Source organism: Helianthus annuus, chromosome 14, assembly GCF_002127325.2.
Source record: "Helianthus annuus cultivar XRQ/B chromosome 14, HanXRQr2.0-SUNRISE, whole genome shotgun sequence".
NCBI classification, from domain to species: domain Eukaryota; kingdom Viridiplantae; phylum Streptophyta; class Magnoliopsida; order Asterales; family Asteraceae; genus Helianthus; species Helianthus annuus.
In genome coordinates this window covers 160861775-160879992 of record NC_035446.2, presented here as the reverse complement: position 1 = coordinate 160879992, position 18218 = coordinate 160861775, and positions in this window count along the sequence as shown.

Here is an 18218-nt window from a genome sequence, read left to right as displayed (position 1 = left end):
CAAGAATAAACTAAGGTAGCGTTCGTTTCATGGAATGGAATGGAATGGAATTAGGAAGTTTTTCTTTATAAAATTGATCTTGGTTGGTGGAGGGAGGAATTTGAAATCCCATGAATTTCTTTAATCAATGAAATTTGTGACAATTTCAACATTCCATTCCATTCCTTCATTTGAGTGAAGGATTTCTAAGGAATGTTGAAATAGTCACAAATTTCATTGATTAAAGAAATTCATGGGATTTCAAATTCCTTCCTCCCCCAACCAAGATCAATTTTACAAAGAAAAACTTCCTAATTCCATTCCATTCCATTCCATGAAACGAACGCTACCTAAGGTGAAAACTTATATACAAAGTAACACAAAAGAAAAATTCAATGATCCCTAGTTACATTACAATTACAAACATTAATAATTACAAAACCCTAGCAATCATATATCTCTATACAATATAAAATCTTTCAATCTACAATAATAGAACATATTAGAAAGTTGATAATTATCTCCAGCAAACGATCATCTCAATAAACAACTCTTGATTAAAGACCGAAAGCATCAAGAGCGAGGGTGTAGCGTATGCGTCCGTCAAATTAAGGTACATTTCACACATAAAACATCATTAGATTCAAATGAAACTACCTGGGATTTGTAGGTCAACCCAAACTTTGGTTCTCAATCATTGAGACATAAAATAAAATAAAAGAAATTGATTGATCCAAGATTGTAGGCGTATAAACTCAAAAATAGTGTACCGCACCCATATGAAGATAGTAATTTCCAGGTGGATTATATGCTGCACCATGTGAAGGGCGTCGAAAAGCGAAATGAATGAATGAAGAAATTGAGGTGATGATGAAGAACAAGAAGGTGGTGATTGGTACCATTATAGAGAGCTTGATGATCAAGTTTGTGTTGTTGTGTGTGTGTATGAATTGATGATTATTACGGGTAGGTTTTTAAATTTGAATCGGATAGCTATGCTTTAGCTAAAATAATTAAACAAAAAGGAGTGGGGTTTGCTTTGAAGTTGGTATTGTTCAAGTTGGTGTTTTGAATTATGAAGATGTTGACATCAACGTACAAAGTCGTTGCCATTAAACGTAAAATGACGACACGTATTGTGAATTGTACTTTTTCCTAAAATATAATACCATGAAAAGATAAGAACAGTGTGTTTTTTTAATATATATTTTTTATCCTAAAATATAATACCATGAAAAGACAAAGAGCAGTGTGTTTTTTTATATGTATATTTTTTAATTTTCTGCAAGCTCAATCATAGGCTTTCCCACTCTTTGAACTTGATCTTTTAGTTTGGGCCTGCTTCTGCATTTTCATTGGGCTCGACAATTCTCTTTAGTCTTTACATATTTTCTTGAGTTCAATGCCAAAATCGTCCCTGATCTTTGTGCACGTTTGTCATTTTCATCCAAAATGATACTTTTGTACTAAATTGCCCCCAACGTTTGTAACTTTTTGCCATTTTCATCCAAATCACTAACTTAGTTTATTTTTTCTATTAAGTTGAGGATATTTGGATGAAACTGGCAAATATAAAACCACAGAGACGATTTTGGCAATTTACTCAAACCTTTTTTAATTTCTTTTTTTAATTGTTTTTGTTACATATATAATAAAAAAGAATATACATGGAGTTTTTAGAAAAACAAATTAATAGTTCTGTCACATAATTTTCATAAATTTTCATCCAAATCACTAACCCAGTTTATTTTTTCTATTAAAGTGAAGGATGTTTTAAATTTTATAAATAAAGACAGAAATTAATTTACAACTTCTTTATATAAATCAGTTTTATAAAGAGAAAACGTCATTGGTGTGCAACACATAACAATCGATTACAACTTTTAGTATTTATCAGTTGTAGAGATAGAAAAAAATTGTAAAACGTTACATATTTTTTAAATGTGTTGAGCACCTAGGAAATATTTTGGTAGAAATAAAATATTTATATAATTAAGATTATGAGGGTAACTAACTAATACTTATTCTGAGTGACTTGAGTAAAGAAACTTTTGGTTCATAGCATTATAATTACAATTTGGTGGATAATTTGAAGGTTAGGTAATGATACGTTGTTTGATAGAGGGGGGAGGGGGGCACTGACTTCTGTTTTTCTTTAGGAGCGAATTTAAAAGAGTAGAAGATGAGTTACAAACTTGGTACATATGATAAGATTTTTTATTTGACCTTTTTCAATAAGGTCACCAGCATTTTAGTTTTATAAAATTTAGAGGTTTAAGTAGATTTTATTTTTATAAAACTGATCTATATAAAAAATTAGGAATTAGTTTCTGTCTTAGTTTATAAACATCCTTCGCCTTGATAGAAAAAATAACTTAGTTAGTGGTTGGATGAAAATTTATAAAAATTATGTGACAAAGCTATTATTTTTTTCATATAAAAATTGCATGTATATTCATTTTTATTATATATGTAACAAAATTAATTAAATAAAATAAATTTAAAAGAGTTTGATTAAATTGCCAAAATTGTCCCTGTGGTTTTATATTTGCCAGTTTCATCCAAATATCCTCAACTTAACTGAAAAAATAAACTAAGTTAGTGGTTTGGATGAAAATGGCAAACCTGCCCAAACCTCAGGGACGATTTTGGCAGTTAACTCTATTTTCTTAAATATAAATGATACTAGGTTAGTTCCCGTATGTTACACGGGTTAAACAATTTAAATTATATAATAAATATTTCCTGTAAATGCAAAAACAAAGAAAGAGACATTTATATACCAGATTAACATAATGAACTGATATAAATGTAATGTTATATGATTAATAATAAAAATAATTGTTTTTAAAAATATATGCATTGCACGGTTGAGTATAGTGAAGGGGGGCGTTGACATGGTATGTGATTATTGGGTAGAGAAAATTCAAACACCCTAACTCACCTCAACCATACCGTCCACCCTTATATGTATAGATAGATATAAAGAGGAGAAAAACAGTTTGCGGAAACTAGCTGGACCGACTTGAATCAGTTCCGTTTCAGAACCTGTACAAGCCGAACCATCACATCAGATACATACACATCACATTAATAAAAAAATTATAAAAATTAATAAAAGTTTGGTTTTATAAAAAAAGAACAAATTGTCTTTTTTTAAATGTATGTACAAGAACTACTTTATGAACCAAAAACAGCATTTCAAACCGGTAGTAAAACCGATCCACCCGGGGTGGAAAACATGTTTGACTTGGAACCAATCAAAGTCAAAACCGGTTCCAAACCGGTTTGAGTTCAGAAAAAAAAAACGGCTTTTGCATCTCTATATATAAACATTTTCTAGTTTGGTTTACAATTGTTATTCTTCAATCCACATTTTTTTATATCAATCATATCATATGTGTGTGAATATGTCTAACCCCTTTTAGTTAACGGGTTGCATTTTATTTTCCATTAAAAATAAACAACTCAATTCGTAGAAATTAGAATAAACTTATATCTGTGTATATATAGTTTTTTTTTTTTTTTTGAAAGGCTAACTTCATTAAAACAAACACCGGGCTATCTCCAAGCCGGAGATAACCACAAACCAAAAACATCAAGTTACATCAAAAATACACCATTTGTTCCAATCTACCTTATCCTGTTTCGATCTACTATTAAACCAAAGAAAGCTAATAGCCTTAACATCCGCTATTAACTTAGAAACGTTAGCCTTTCCTTGTCTGAAGATTATCTCGTTCCGGTTCACCCATATCTTCCAACACATAATGATCAAAATGCCATAGATTATCTCCTTCCTACTAGTAGATATCGGCAAATCCTCCACACTTCGAAGAATGTCTTGGACAGAAAACAAAAGCAGAGGCGGGATCTTCATCCAAGCAACCAAGCCACTCCATAACCCATTCGCATACAAGCATGCCGTGAAGATGTGTTCTGTTGACTCCTCCATTTCCCCGCAAAAACGACACGACCCCTCTCCTATATTAATATTCCTACGCGCCAAGTTAGACGCCGTAGGTATTCTATCCAAGTTAGTTCGCCACATAAAAACGTTACATTTAGACGGAATCCACTTACACCACTTGTATATATCGCCACTCGAACTACCTTGATCACTGCAGAGCCACCTTCTGACTTCCTTGACTGTGTACATAACATTAGACCCCGAATTCCATCTCCACGAATCGTCTCTTTGTTGAAGCTGAATGGCCGAGACCATGCGATGGCAATCTATTAATTCCCGTGTCTCGTCAGACGTAGCCGGATACCGCTTCCATTCCCACTGAATAATACCACTACCATTATCATTGCCAAGCCGATCAACCACTTTGCACCACTTGTTTTTCTCAAGGCGGAACAAACTCGGAAAAATATCTTTTAAAGGTTCATCACTTACCCACGTATCTATCCAGAACCGTATATCCCACCCATTCCCAATCGACCCGCGAATCATGTTAATGAACCTTGTGCCCTGAATCTGAGTCGCATAAGCTGCCTTGACAATCTTGCTCCACGGACCACTAGATTGTTTGTTCCACGGAACCAAATCCCACCTACGATTGGAAGCATGGAGCGCCTCAATGAACCGTTTCCATAACACATTTCCTTCCACTTTATATCGCCATATCCACTTAAACATCAAAGAATAATTGCAATCCATTAACCGGTTCACACCCAAACCACCATGCGCCTTGGAGCGCACAACCTTGTCCCAAGCCACCCAATGTATTTTACCGATCTCATCTGTCCCCCCCCCCCCCACAAAAAGCGCTTGATAAGGCCTTCTAGATTATTAATGACCGTAACCGGGGCTTTGTACAAGGAGAAAAAATACGTAGGAATACTCTCCAATACCGATTTAACCAACACCAATCTACCTCCCATCGATAAGATACGAGCCTTCCATAAAGAAAGCCGTTTTTTAAAAACTTGGATCACCGGGTCCCAGCTATTTATTCTCGACATATTACCACCAACTAGAATACCCAAGTATTTAAACGGCACCTCACCATATCGACACCCTAGCCAGGTCGCTTTATCTTGAACCTCCATAATCGGCTTCCCAATCCCATACAACATGGATTTATTAATATTTATTCTAAGCCCAGAACACAAACGAAAAACCCACAATAACCTACGAAGGGAACGAAAGTTAGCTTGTGTCCATTCTCCCATAACCATCGCATCATCCGCATACAATAAATGAGACAACATCGGACCACTATTAGGCAAGCGAACCCCTTCGAACATACCCATACGACATGCACGGCGAATGATACTAGACAACGCTTCCATGACAATAATAAAGAGAAAAGGGGAGATCGGGTCACCTTGCCTAATACCTTTAGAACACGAAAACTCAAAGGTAGGGGATCCATTCACCAGAACAGACGAAGCAGCCGAAGCTAACACTCCACGGATCCAATGACACCACCTATCCGGGAATCGCATTTGCTTCATAATAGACATAAGAAACCCCCAATGCACATTATCATACGCTTTTTCGAAGTCAATCTTGAACAAAAATAATTCTTTACCCCTCCTTTTTGCCCAAGACATAACCTCACTAATAATTAAAGGCCCATCCAGAATATACCTTCCAGACAGAAAGGCTGACTGCGTCTCGTAAGTAACTGACTCCATCACCGTCTTCAATCTATTCGTCAAAACCTTCGATATCACCTTGCTGATTACCCCAATCAAAGTGATAGGACGATATTCTCCTAAACCCACCGGATTCTCCACCTTTGGAATTAAAGTAATAAACGAAGACCCAACCCCCTTACTTATTGTCCCATACTCGTAAAAATGTTGGAAAATCTTCATAAAATCACCTTCGAATAAATGCCAGAAACGTTTGATAAAATGAAAATTAAAGCCATCTGGACCCGGCGCCTTGTCACTACCACAATCAAAAACCGCCTCCTTTATTTCTTTTTGCGAAAATGGACACACCAGAGAATCAGCTTCCGCATCAGAAATCGTCTTCAAGTCATCGCAGACCAGATTCGGTCTGACTTCCATGTCTTCCACAAATTTATCCCTGAAAAAAGAAAACACTTCACGTTTAACTAAATTAGGTTTGGTTACCCAAACCCCGTTAGCCATAATACCCGGGATACAATTCGACACCCTTCTTTTATTAACCACTCCATGGAAAAAACTCGAGTTTTCATCTCCATCTCTAGCCCATTTCACCCTCGCCTTTTGTCTTAAATCTTTTTGTATGCCAATTTCGATCTCCCGTAAACGTCTATTCCCTTCACAATAAACCCATTGTTCGTCTTCCCGTAAATCACGATTCTCGACCTCCACATCTAACTCCTCCAAATCCACCCGAATACTTTGAAACTCCTCCTCCTCTAATTTTATAACCCGAAACTTCCACTCGCAAATAATTTTCCGGATATATTTCAACTTGTGAAGCAAAAATAAATCCGGACAAGAATTTTCAGTAAACCGATTAGCATGACTAGTGACCAACTCCTCGAACCCTTCTCGATCTAACCATGAATTATAAAACTTGAAAGGCTTCGGACCGAAATTTCTGTACTCAATTTTAAGAATCAACGGACTGTGATCCGATTTACCCCTAGGCAAAGCCCGATACTCCGCATTAGGCCATTCGTTCAAAAAGTTAGAAGATACAAAAATTCTATCAATCCGGCTACTATGATTTACTATGTATATATAGTTAACTTGTGAACTCATTTACTATGATTTTCTTTGATCAACAAAGCTAAATATATTAATAATCAAATCTAGCAAGAAGCTAGAAAGACCAAAAGACATTACAAAGGAACTTCAAAATTACATCAATATTTCCAATCTAAATCACCAAGTTTAGCTCTACTCTTAAGCCAAACGAAAGAATTTGCCTTTATCTTCTATGTCGCCCTTTTACCATTATTGGACACCCTATCATTTATTGTTTTCCAAAATGCACATAACGTAACTAATATAAAGGTCTGCCCCAATTTCTTGAAGACTTAACTCCCTGGATTACTTTGGTGAAATTGAAGCCACTCTTTTACCAGTTGAAGAAACACTGAACTAATTAAGGGAACTAATCAGTTTGGTTTATGTTTCTACCATAATGGTTAATCTTCTTATGAATATTTGAGCTCCGACTTGAGGTTCAATCCTGCAAAACAGAACACCGTTACTCGTTAAGAGGGGAATGTGGGGGTTTCCCTCTTAACCGGGCTCCGGCGTGAGAATAAGCGACTGCTTTGGGAGGATAATTAGGTGTTAAGAGTGAGAGTAGAGAGAATAGAATGTTTAACTTGTGGAATGAGGTCTCTATTTATAGCCGGAGAGGTGTAAGAGGATATGGGCTGATGGGCCTTGGGCCGGACATGGACAACATAACGAATGTGCTCTTTGTCTCCCTAGTGTCGACCGTTTAGTGGCTTCTAGAAGTTCTCCGGTGCTGACGCACCTTGATTGGAGCCACGTGTCATTGTTGTCGGCCCTGCTGCTCTTCTGCCATCAGCAGACAAGTGGAGATCGTGGGACAAATGTCTCCGTCCCCTGATTGGTGCCACGTAGGCGTCCTTACGTACTTCTCGTCAGACGATCGTGGCGCACGATTGACCAGAGCCTGCTGGACGCTCATTGGCTCTTTTCACTGCCACTTGTACCTTGTGTACCACTGGAGGTAGCCTTGCGCTGCCTTCCTATGCGGTTCTTGTTGAGCATCTAACTAACCCGCGTGGGCTAGTATGCCCATGTGCTCTTTTAGTATGCTAAGTGTTGATATCAGAACTTCTTGTGGGCGAGACCTCGCGCGACGTAGAGCAGAAAGTGGTGTATCTCGCGCGAGACTCTTGGTAAGAAGTTTATTAAGATAAGGAGTATGGTCCCACGCGCAACCTTGATGACCCCTGGCACGGATGTCATCATGCCGACTGCGACGGTTGCACTTCGTGTCAGGAGAGTGAGGCCCACGCGCGCGTGGTAACCGTCACCCCTGCTTTTCCGCGTGACGTGGCAGTCTCTCGTTGGCTAGTCTAGCGGCGAAAGCGGCACGTTTACCCATCGCATTAAATGCGATGGGTATATATATCCGAAGAGGTGTGAGAGGTTCTCACTTCTCCTCTTTGCTTTCCAACTTTCTCTCGTTATCTCTCTTTGAATCTTCAAGATTTTCTTCAAATCTTCAAGTGATTCTTCAAATCTTCAAGTTTTCTTCAGAAACTTGCAACTTTCATCACGATGACTGAGGAGCATCAGGAGGGTGTTTCTACAGAGGAGGGTCTTGTTCCAGTTCTCCGGTGGGATCTTGGACTCTTCGAACAGATTGTGAGGAGTTTCCGGTTTCCACCGGAGTGGGATGCTCGGTACCCGGCTCAGGGCCAGACTGCCGCCGACGCACCGCCGGGTTACATTACACTATTTGAAGACTTTTTTCTTCAAGGTAACTTTAGGTTACCAGCAACGAACTTCATGGGGCATATATTGCACCACTACAACTTTCATCTCTCTCAGATGAGCCCTCCTGGAATGGTTAGGGTTCGTCATTTTGAGTTTTTATGCCGAGCCCATGGCATCGAGCCGACCGTCGAGAAGTTCCTGGCTTTCTACCAACTTCAACGGACGATGGGCTTCTTTTCCTTTGCCAGCCGTGGTGCTGCAAAGAATATCTTGTTAAACCCTCCAAAGAGTTTTCACGATTGGAAACCCAAGTTCTTCTTTATTCGAGAAGAGGTGCTTCCGATTGCCATGCCCTTCAGAGACTGGACTGAGCCCGTGTTGAAGGAGGATCTTCCAATCCCAAAGCATGTACTGTGGTATCAACAAATTAACCCCTACCCCGAATCGGGTATTTGGGGAAAATGTGTTGGTGGCCGCGCGGATGAGTGACCAGTGGTCATCAGACAGCAAAGAGGTGCCTGTCTTGAAGATTGGCGATCAAGGTCAGTGATTTTCTTCCTTTTCTTTGTTTCATGTTTTTGTTTTATCATACTTAATGTATTTTGACGTGTAGAGGCGCAACTATATCAAGCTGCTTTCGCTACTTTTGTTGGATCTATGGGCGTGCGCCCACTGCGCGAGGATGAGGAGAGCTGGCATGAGCAAATTAGGGGCAATTTTATGTATCCGGTTGCTGATGCCTTTGCCTCGCCGCCTACTACGACTGAAGGTGCGCAATTCCCTAAACCTCGTCCTTTGCGCTCTGTGACTTCTGCTGGGAAAGAGGTTGTCTATCTTTCCAGCGAGGAGTCTGTAGGGTCTTCAAACGGCGAGCTAAGTCCGTGGTCTAACGTCTTTGCAGGTGTGTTGCGCGACCTGGGGGTTGACCCAGAAGAGAAGAAGAAGAAACCCTTGAAGAAGAAGAAGAAGGTAATTAACGTGGATCCCGAGGTGACCAGCAAGGGAGCTGTTAGTAGTCGCGCAACCGCTGCTGCTGGTAAAGGTACTCTTCGCCTTCGACAAAGTGACTTAAACGATTATGTAATCATTAGTGATTCACTTAAAGGCTTATCGTCCACAGCTGAGACAAAGACTGGAGCAGGTGGATCAAGGAGCTCTGGGAGCGCAGGTTCTCGTAACCCTGATGCTGGCGCGACTCCTTCCATTGCTGCGCACGAAGAAGAGGAAACTGAAGAAGAAGAGGATGTTGCTGCACATTTGGTCAGCAGAAAAAGGGTTAGGAGCGAGACCCCATCTGGTGCGGTTGCTGCGCCGCTAACTGGTGCGATTCCCTTGGTTGGGAAAACGAGCAACCTTCGATCTTTATATAAATTCTCCTGGTAAGCTTTTGATTTCTCTCCCTTAGTTATTTTCCTTGCTAAATTACTTGTTCTCTGCAGAGATCAAGAAGAAAACCCCGGAGAAGGGGGTTAAGTTTACTGAGCCAGAACCAAAGAGGCTGAAGATCACCATCAAATCTTCTCAGACTATTGGTGGTGAGTCTGCTAAAGAGAAGAATGTTGCTGAGAAAGATGTGGCGAAGGCTGTTGAGGCGCAGAGAAAGGCTGAGGAGCGCCAGAAGAAGGTGGAGGAAGAGAAAAAAAGGAAAGATGAGGAAGATAAGAAGAAGAAGGCTGAGGAGGAGAAGAGAGCCGAAGAGGCGAGGAAGAAGAGGGCCTCGGAGTTGGAGAAGGAGAGGGAACAGAAGAAGGCTGTGGAAAAGCCTGTCGATGTTCCGGAGTTTGAAATCCTTAAGGGTCCTGAGAGGAGGCAAGAGCCTGAAGTCACCAAACCTACCCACCCTGCGCATGCTGAGGCCCATGATCGTTCAAAGATAGTCACTTCCAAGGGGTCAGGTCGGTATGTTTCCAGTGGCGCGAGCTCTGGTGGGGCTGGGGGCTACAACCCGAATATCATTGGGGCGAAGGACACCGTTGGTCATATTTATTATAAGAGTTACACCGAGGAAGAACGTGGTAATGTTCCTCACCAAGCTCCCTGGGGTTTGAAGCAAAGGGACACTTTTCAGGAATTCGGGCCCTGCTGCGATTGGTTTTTAAACTCTTTTACTCCCGGCGAGGTTAACCGGCAGAGGGCGAAGACCCATGAAATGTTGTACCGAACTTATGTGATCGAGGAGGCCAATGCACGCGCCGCTAATCATCAGATAGTTCATGAGTGGCGAACGATGGTTAGGGAGCGGGCAGATTGGGAGGGTTATCGCGAGCGGATACTGAAGCGTATCACCGATTTTGAGAAGTCCAAAGCTGCCTTTGATGAGGAGAAGGCCAAGTTTGATGCGGACAAGAAGGCGGAGGAATGGGGGCGTGAGGGCCTGAAAAATAAGCTTCAAACTGCTGAACAGCAACTGGCCAAGGAGAAGGCCGAGTTCAAGCGCATATGCGAGAAAGATAATGAGCGCGCGTTCGCAGCTCGGAACAAAATTGTTGACCTTGAAGCTAAGATTGTGGAGCTTACTGCGAGGGTTGAGGATGCACAGGCTGAAAAGGCTGCCAAGCAGCAGATTGAGGTTAGCTTACCACTCTCTTTCTTGCTATGTTGTTTACGAAATAGCCTAAGTCTTCTCTTTTCAGGTTGAATTGGCTGACGTGAAGGCGCAATTATCTAGCAAAGATAAGGATCTGCATGCCAAGGATGTCAAGATTGCTGAGCTTAAACGTCGCCTGAATGATCAGATTAATAAGTGCGAGTCCTTGGAGATCGACCTCGGAGCGGAGAAGGTTAAGGCTGCCACTGCAGAAGAGGCACGCACTGTCAGTGCCGCCGCCCTTAATGTAGCGCAGACTAACTACTCTGAGGCGCAAGGTATCGTTGATACACTTGTCTCTGAGGCCGAGTGGATGCGCAATCGCGGAGTAGTGCTGGTAAGTTTGCATTTATAAGCTTAATTTGCTAAGGGTTGCCTTTAATACGCAGTTTTCGTTATAGGTTGCCAACTCTATCCTCAATGCTGGCGAGCTAGACCGCGCTGTTGCTGCTCTGACCGACGCTGCGCGCGCAGTAGGTCATCAAGGAGGGTATCTGGAATGTGCCCAACAGTTGAGGAGATGCTTGGACAAGAGTTTGATGTGAGTCATTGCTCGGTGACTGGCCAAGCTCCTATCAAGTTGACGCGTGCTGAGAGTGCTTATGATAACCTTTCCTTGCCCGTAATAGACTTGGTAGTGGAGGCTTTAAAGAAGGATGATTGGTGCCAGCGCCTCAAGGCCATTCTTGATCCACCGGTGACTGTTGAGTTATCAGATGAAGAGGAACCAGCTGGTGATGATGGTGGAAATGATGACGATGATGATGATGATGGTGGGAACGATGATGATGGCGATGATGATGGTGATCAACATGCACTCGAATAGGCTTTGTCGATTAGGTTGTGCCTTGTAATTTTTTGCTTTCTTTGAATGTACAACGTTGCGCTGACGCGCTTGTTTTTAATGAATGGATTTTGCCTATTCTTTCCGTTACAATTATTTCACTGTTGTTAGAAACTTAGGTTAAATTAGCTCGAATAAATGGAAGTCTCTTGAGTGAGTCGGACTGCCCGGTCTCGCGCTTTGTTCGCGGAGGACCTTGGAGGCGTTCTTGTTTGAGAATTTCTAAGTTGCTGGAGTGTTTTCGTGCTAATCAGAAGTTTTAACATGCATTTGTAACGAAAGAAGTAATGGAAAACATGTCGTATGCTTTCATTGCTTTGTAAACGGGCGCGTAGGCCAACATACATTAATTGTCAAGCGTATAGCTGACATAGGAAAGTAAAAAAGGCGCGTGGCCAATACTAGCGTTCGAAGGCTCAAGGCCGAGATAAATTACATATAGCATTTGCGCAGTTGTTGCACATTCCACGTTCGCGGTAAGATGTGGCCATCTAGGGTGCGTAGCTTGTAAGCCCCTTTTCCTAGAACTTCGTGGATCAGGTATGGGCCTTCCCATTTGGGTGTTAGTTTTCCTGGTCGTTCCGCGTTAGACGCTTCATTGTCTCGAAAGACGTATTCTCCTGGCGTGAAGGTACAGATGCGGACTTTTGTGTTGTAGTACCTTTCCAGCTGTGTCTTGTACTTGGCTTCTCTGATTCGCGCGATTTCACGCCTTTCTTCCAACAGATCCAAGTCAAGACGTCTCTCTGCCTCATTGTCGATTGCGTTGACTGCCGTCAAGCGCGGGGAGGGTAGGCCAACTTCAGCCGGGATAACCGCTTCTGAGCCATAGACTAGGCTAAAAGGGGTCTCGCCGGTACTAGTCTTTGGCATGGTTCGGTGAGCCCACAAGATGCTCGGGAGCTCATCTACCCAGCCTCTTCGCCTTGTGCCCAGTCGGGCCTTTATCCCCTCGACAATACATTTGTTCACGCTTTCTACCTGTCCGTTGCCTTGAGGGTGCGCAACGGATGTGAAAGTGTGTTCGATTTTCATCTCTTTCATCCAATTCTGGAAGTTCTCCACCCAAACACCCATTGCAAATGGTATTTCTCAATCAATGGACTGAATCTATGGGCTCTAGTGGTTTTGCAAAACAATGGGCCCATGTGTACGGCCTAGATCGAAGCATGTTTCGCGATGAACGATCCTAACAGTTGTGCTATGCCTATATAAACCCAACCCATTTTCTTTCATTCCTCACATTTGATCTGATTCAAGCTCTCTAAGTGGAAGTATATACTTCCTACCTGAGAGAGAATCGGAATCAAATCTTGCGGGGACCTTCTGTAAGTATTCTTTCGCGTTTTTCGTTCATTTTAGCATTAAAGTCAAACTGTGTTTGACTTTCTGCATTGACCAGTTTATGGTCAATGCGAACTTCGTTTGAACTTCATAACGTGAGCGTAATCACGATGGTTATAGTCCCTAGTGACTATACCTACTGATTACCACGTTATCTAGGCTCAGTGACGAGTCGTAGTTTCGGCCAAAATACGTTTTCTCACATATTTTGTAACCAAACTACTCTAGGGTATTAAAACCGTTTATTTTAATACCAAACCTGTTTTCTTACTTTACTAAACATGTTTTAGCATGTTTAGCTCGTCGCTTTTAGATTTGTGCTTGTTTAGGGTCGTAAAGGTAAGCGATCTAATCAATCACTTATACTTTCGAACGCAAAGTTAGTACCGTTATCGGTTACAATCTTGAGTGGTAGGCCGAACCTGCAGATGATGTGTTCCCAAATGAACTTGCGCACTATCATCGCTGTAGTCGACGCCAGAGCTTTGGCCTCCACCCACTTTGTGAAGTAATCCACGGCTACTATTATAAATTTTACGGCGCCAGGAGCCTCTGGGAAGGGTCCTACCATGTCGATCCCCCACTGCTGGAAAGGTCATGCAGTGGATACAGGGATAAGGTCGTTCTTGGGGCGCAGGGTTTTTGGAGAATGTCGTTGACAGGAATCGCATTTGCGGATCTCCTTCAGGGCATCGACATGCATCCCTGGCCAGTAATATCCGGCGCTCATGATCTTCGCGACAACCATGCGTGGTCCTGAGTGAATGCCGCAGATCCCTTCGTGGATCTCCCTGATCAAGTAGTTCGCATCTTGGGGGTCCACACAGCGCAGGAGTGGCCTCAAGAAGGACTTTCGGTACAGAATACCGCCATTCATTTCATAGTGCAGGGCCTTGTTTTGAACCTTCCGTGCCTCTGCTTTGTTTTCAGGGAGTATCCCCTCTTGCAAGTATTGGATTATAGGGGTCATCCAGGATGGTTGCCCCATCTCGATCACGTTTACCTGTCGCAACAGCACTGATGGATTCTTGAGTACTTCTATCCTTACATCTTTGGCAAGATGTTGAAAAGAAGTTGAAGCGAGCTTGCTCAAGGCATCAGCTGGTTTGTTTTCAGAGCGATTGATGTGGATTACCTTGTGAGACTTGAATTGTTGAAGCAATTCCCTTGCCTGCTCTATATACAGGGCCATGACTTCGCCCTTTGCATCGTATATACCATTGACTTGGCTGGCTATCAGAAGTGAGTCAACATGTGCTCGTAAACTTTTGGCTCCCATTTTGATGGCGAGGCGTAAGCCTGCCAGAAATGCTTCATACTCCGCCTCGTTGTTGGTGTTTTTAAAGTCCAACTTGATGGCGTAAGAAAATTCGTGTTTCTCAGGGCTCACTAGGCGCAATCCTGCTCTCGCGCCGTCTTCATTTGAGGCCCCATCCGTATAAAGCATCCAAGTCTCATCTGTCATGTCTTTTTCAGGAGTCTCCACCAGCTCACATTCTTTGATTTTATCGGTCGGCACTTCTGTGATGAAGTCGGCTAGGACCTGGCCCTTAATGGCTGGACGCGGCCTGTACAAGATATTATGGCCCCCCAGCTCAATGGCCCATTTTGCTAACTGGCCTGATGTCTCCGGCTTCTGCAGTATTGTGCCAATGTGGAAGTTGGTAAGCACAGTTATCACATGGCCTGTAAAATATCTGCGCAGCCTTCGGGAGGCGTGTAGCAGCGCGAGAACCAATTTTTCCATCGTTGAATATCTTGTTTCTGGGTCAGTGAGTACCCTGCTGACGTAATAAATTGGAGTTTGAACTCCGTTTCTCTCCACCAATAATACTGACCCTACTGCCTTATCTGAAGAAGATAAGTACAGTACGAGTGGTTCTTTTTCGAACGGTGCAGTCAGGGTAGAGAGTTCAATCAGACACTCTTTCATTTGCTGGAAAGCCGCCTCCGCCTCGGGGGTCCATTTGAATTCTTGTTTCTTCACGTAGTTGCGCAACGTGCTAATAAAGGGGTACGACTTCGCGGCGTGATTTAAGAGAAAACGATTAAGCGCGGCCAGTCGGTCGGCCAGTCGTTGCATCTCTTTGATGGTTCGCGGTGAGGGCATTCGCTCTATGGCCTGTACTTTCTTTGGATTCACTTTGAAACCGCCATTTGTGACAATGAAGCCTAGAAACTTCTCTTCTTCCATGCCAAAAGAGCACTTGGCTGGATTCAGCTTCATATTTACACTGCGCAATGAATTGAACGTTTTTTCGATGTCTTTCAACATTTGGTCCTCTTCGGGACTTTTAACCACTAGATCATCGATGTAAACTTCAATTTGCTTTCCGATGTCCCCTGCGAAGGTCTTGTCCATCAAGCGTTGGTATGTTGCGCCAGCATTTTTCAGGCCGAAAGGCATCTTTGTGTAGCAAAAGATTCCAAGATCAGTTCTAAAGGTTGTCTTGTCTTCATCTTCGAGTTTCATCTGAACTTGATGATAACCCTTGTAGCAATCCAAAAAGCACTTCCATCTATATGGTGCGAGAGAGTCTATCTTTTTGTCGATCTCAGGCAAGGAATAGCAATCTTTTGGGCATGCCTTGTTGAGATCGGTATAATCTACGCACATTCGCCATCCGCCGTTTGACTTTTCAACCATCACCGAGTTCGCAACCCAACTCTGATATCGTACCTCCCGCAAGATCCCAACCTTGAGCAACTCGCATACTTGCTCATTCATTGCTTTCGTTTTGTCTGATCCCAAGCTGCGCCTTCTTTGGACCTTTGGTTCAACAGAGGGGTAAGTGTTTAAGCAATGTTCGGTTATGTTGCGCGGGACACCGGTCATGTCTGCCGGGGTCCAAGTAAATATATCCATATTTCGGAACAACAATTGCTTTAAACGCGTTCGGATGTCTGACGAAATGGCGTGGCCAATTGTCATTGTTTGCTCTGGGTATTTGCGGTTTAAAACCCATTTTTCGGGCTCGGTCGTGGAAACCTTCGCCGCTTTCGCTGGGCGCACTTCTTCAGTTGACATCACTTCCTTTTTGGCATAGATGATTGCTACTCCCGTTTTGGTTGGGAACCCTATCGCAGAGTGGGGCGTTGAAGTCACCATGTTCAGCCCGCCCTGGGTCTCCCTCCCAATTAACACATCATGCCTTGATTTCACGGGCAGCACCATGAAATTCACATTTGTTGTTCTTGAATGTTTCCCGTCAGAAAGCGTGATGGGGAAACTGATCTGACCGAGTGGGAAAACCATCTCGTTGCAAAATCCGGACAGGGGATAATCGACTGGCTCGAGTCTCGCTTTATCTTCTTCATCAAATTGGTTAAAACACTGTTCGTAAATGATGTCAGCTGTACTTCCCGGATCAATGAATATGTACTCTGTTTCATAATGGCCGATGATACCGGTAATGACGACGGGTCGTGTGGCGCGAGGACCGCCGCGTACTACCGGGAAAATGACCTGTTGCTCTTGCCAAGAAGGCTCGTAGGGGCGCTTGCCCTTCTCTTTTGCACTATATCTCGGTCCGTTGACCATGTGGGTCTCTAGGCGTCGGACTTTTTTTGTGATTTCCTTCATTGTGGCGCTGGAGCTGGCGAGTTTCTTTGCGCACGTTCTTCACCAAGTGGCTTAGCTTACCACTTTTAAGTGCTCTCTCGATCTCTTGGCGCAAACTATAGCAGTCATCGGTTAAATGCCCTGAGTCTTTGTGAAAATCGCAATACAAGTTGGGGTCTTGCCCCTTCTTGTTTGTCATAGGCTTGGGAGCCTTGAAATCGTGATTCTCCGTCATCAATACTTCTTTTGGCGTTTTTGTGAGCGGAGTCCAGTGCTTGTCACGATTGTCATCTTTGACTGCTTTCTTGTAATCGATTCGGTCAATTGTTTCACGCGCGTCTTCCCTGTAGCGCGGTCTTTCGTCGTGGCCTCTCGATCTCTTGGCGCAAACTATGTACAAGAACTACTTTATGAACCAAAAACAGCATTTCAAACCGGTAGTAAAACCGATCCACCCGGGGTGGAAAACATGTTTGACTTGGAACCAATCAAAGTCAAAACCGGTTCCAAACCGGTTTGAGTTCAGAAAAAAAAACGGCTTTTGCATCTCTATATATAAACATTTTCTAGTTTGGTTTACAATTGTTATTCTTCAATCCACATTTTTTTATATCAATCATATCATATGTGTGTGAATATGTCTAACCCCTTTTAGTTAACGGGTTGCGTTTTATTTTCCATTAAAAATAAACAACTCAATTCGTAGAAATTAGAATAAACTTATATCTGTGTATATATAGTTAACTTGTGAACTCATTTACTATGATTTTCTTTGATCAACAAAGCTAAATATATTAATAATCAAATCTAGCAAGAAGCTAGAAAGACCAAAAGACATTACAAAGGAACTTCAAAATTACATCAATATTTCCAATCTAAATCACCAAGTTTAGCTCTACTCTTAAGCGAAAGGAAAGAATTTGCCTTTATCTTCTAGTCGCCCTTTTACCATTATTGGACACCCTATCATTTATTGTTTTCCAAAATGCACATAACGTAACTAATATAAAGGTCTGCCCCAATTTCTTGAAGACTTAACTCCCTGGATTACTTTGGTGAAATTGAAGCCACTCTTTTACCAGTTGAAGAAACACTGAACTAATTAAGGGAACTAATCAGTTTGGTTTATGTTTCTACCATAATGGTTAATCTTCTTATGAATATTTGAGCTCCGACTTGAGGTTCAATCCTGCAAAACAGAACACCGTTACTCGTTAAGAGGGGAATGTGGGGGTTTCCCTCTTAACCGGGCTCCGGCGTGAGAATAAGCGACTGCTTTGGGAGGATAATTAGGTGTAAAGAGTGAGAGTAGAGAGAATAGAATGTTTAACCTGTGGAATGAGGTCTCTATTTATAGCCGGAGAGGTGTAAGAGGATATGGGCTGATGGGCCTTGGGCCGGACATGGACAACATAACGAATGTGCTCTTTGTCTCACTAGTGTCGACCGTTTAGTGGCTTCTAGAAGTTCTCCGGTGCTGGCGCACCTTGATTGGAGCCACGTGTCATTGTTGTCGGCCC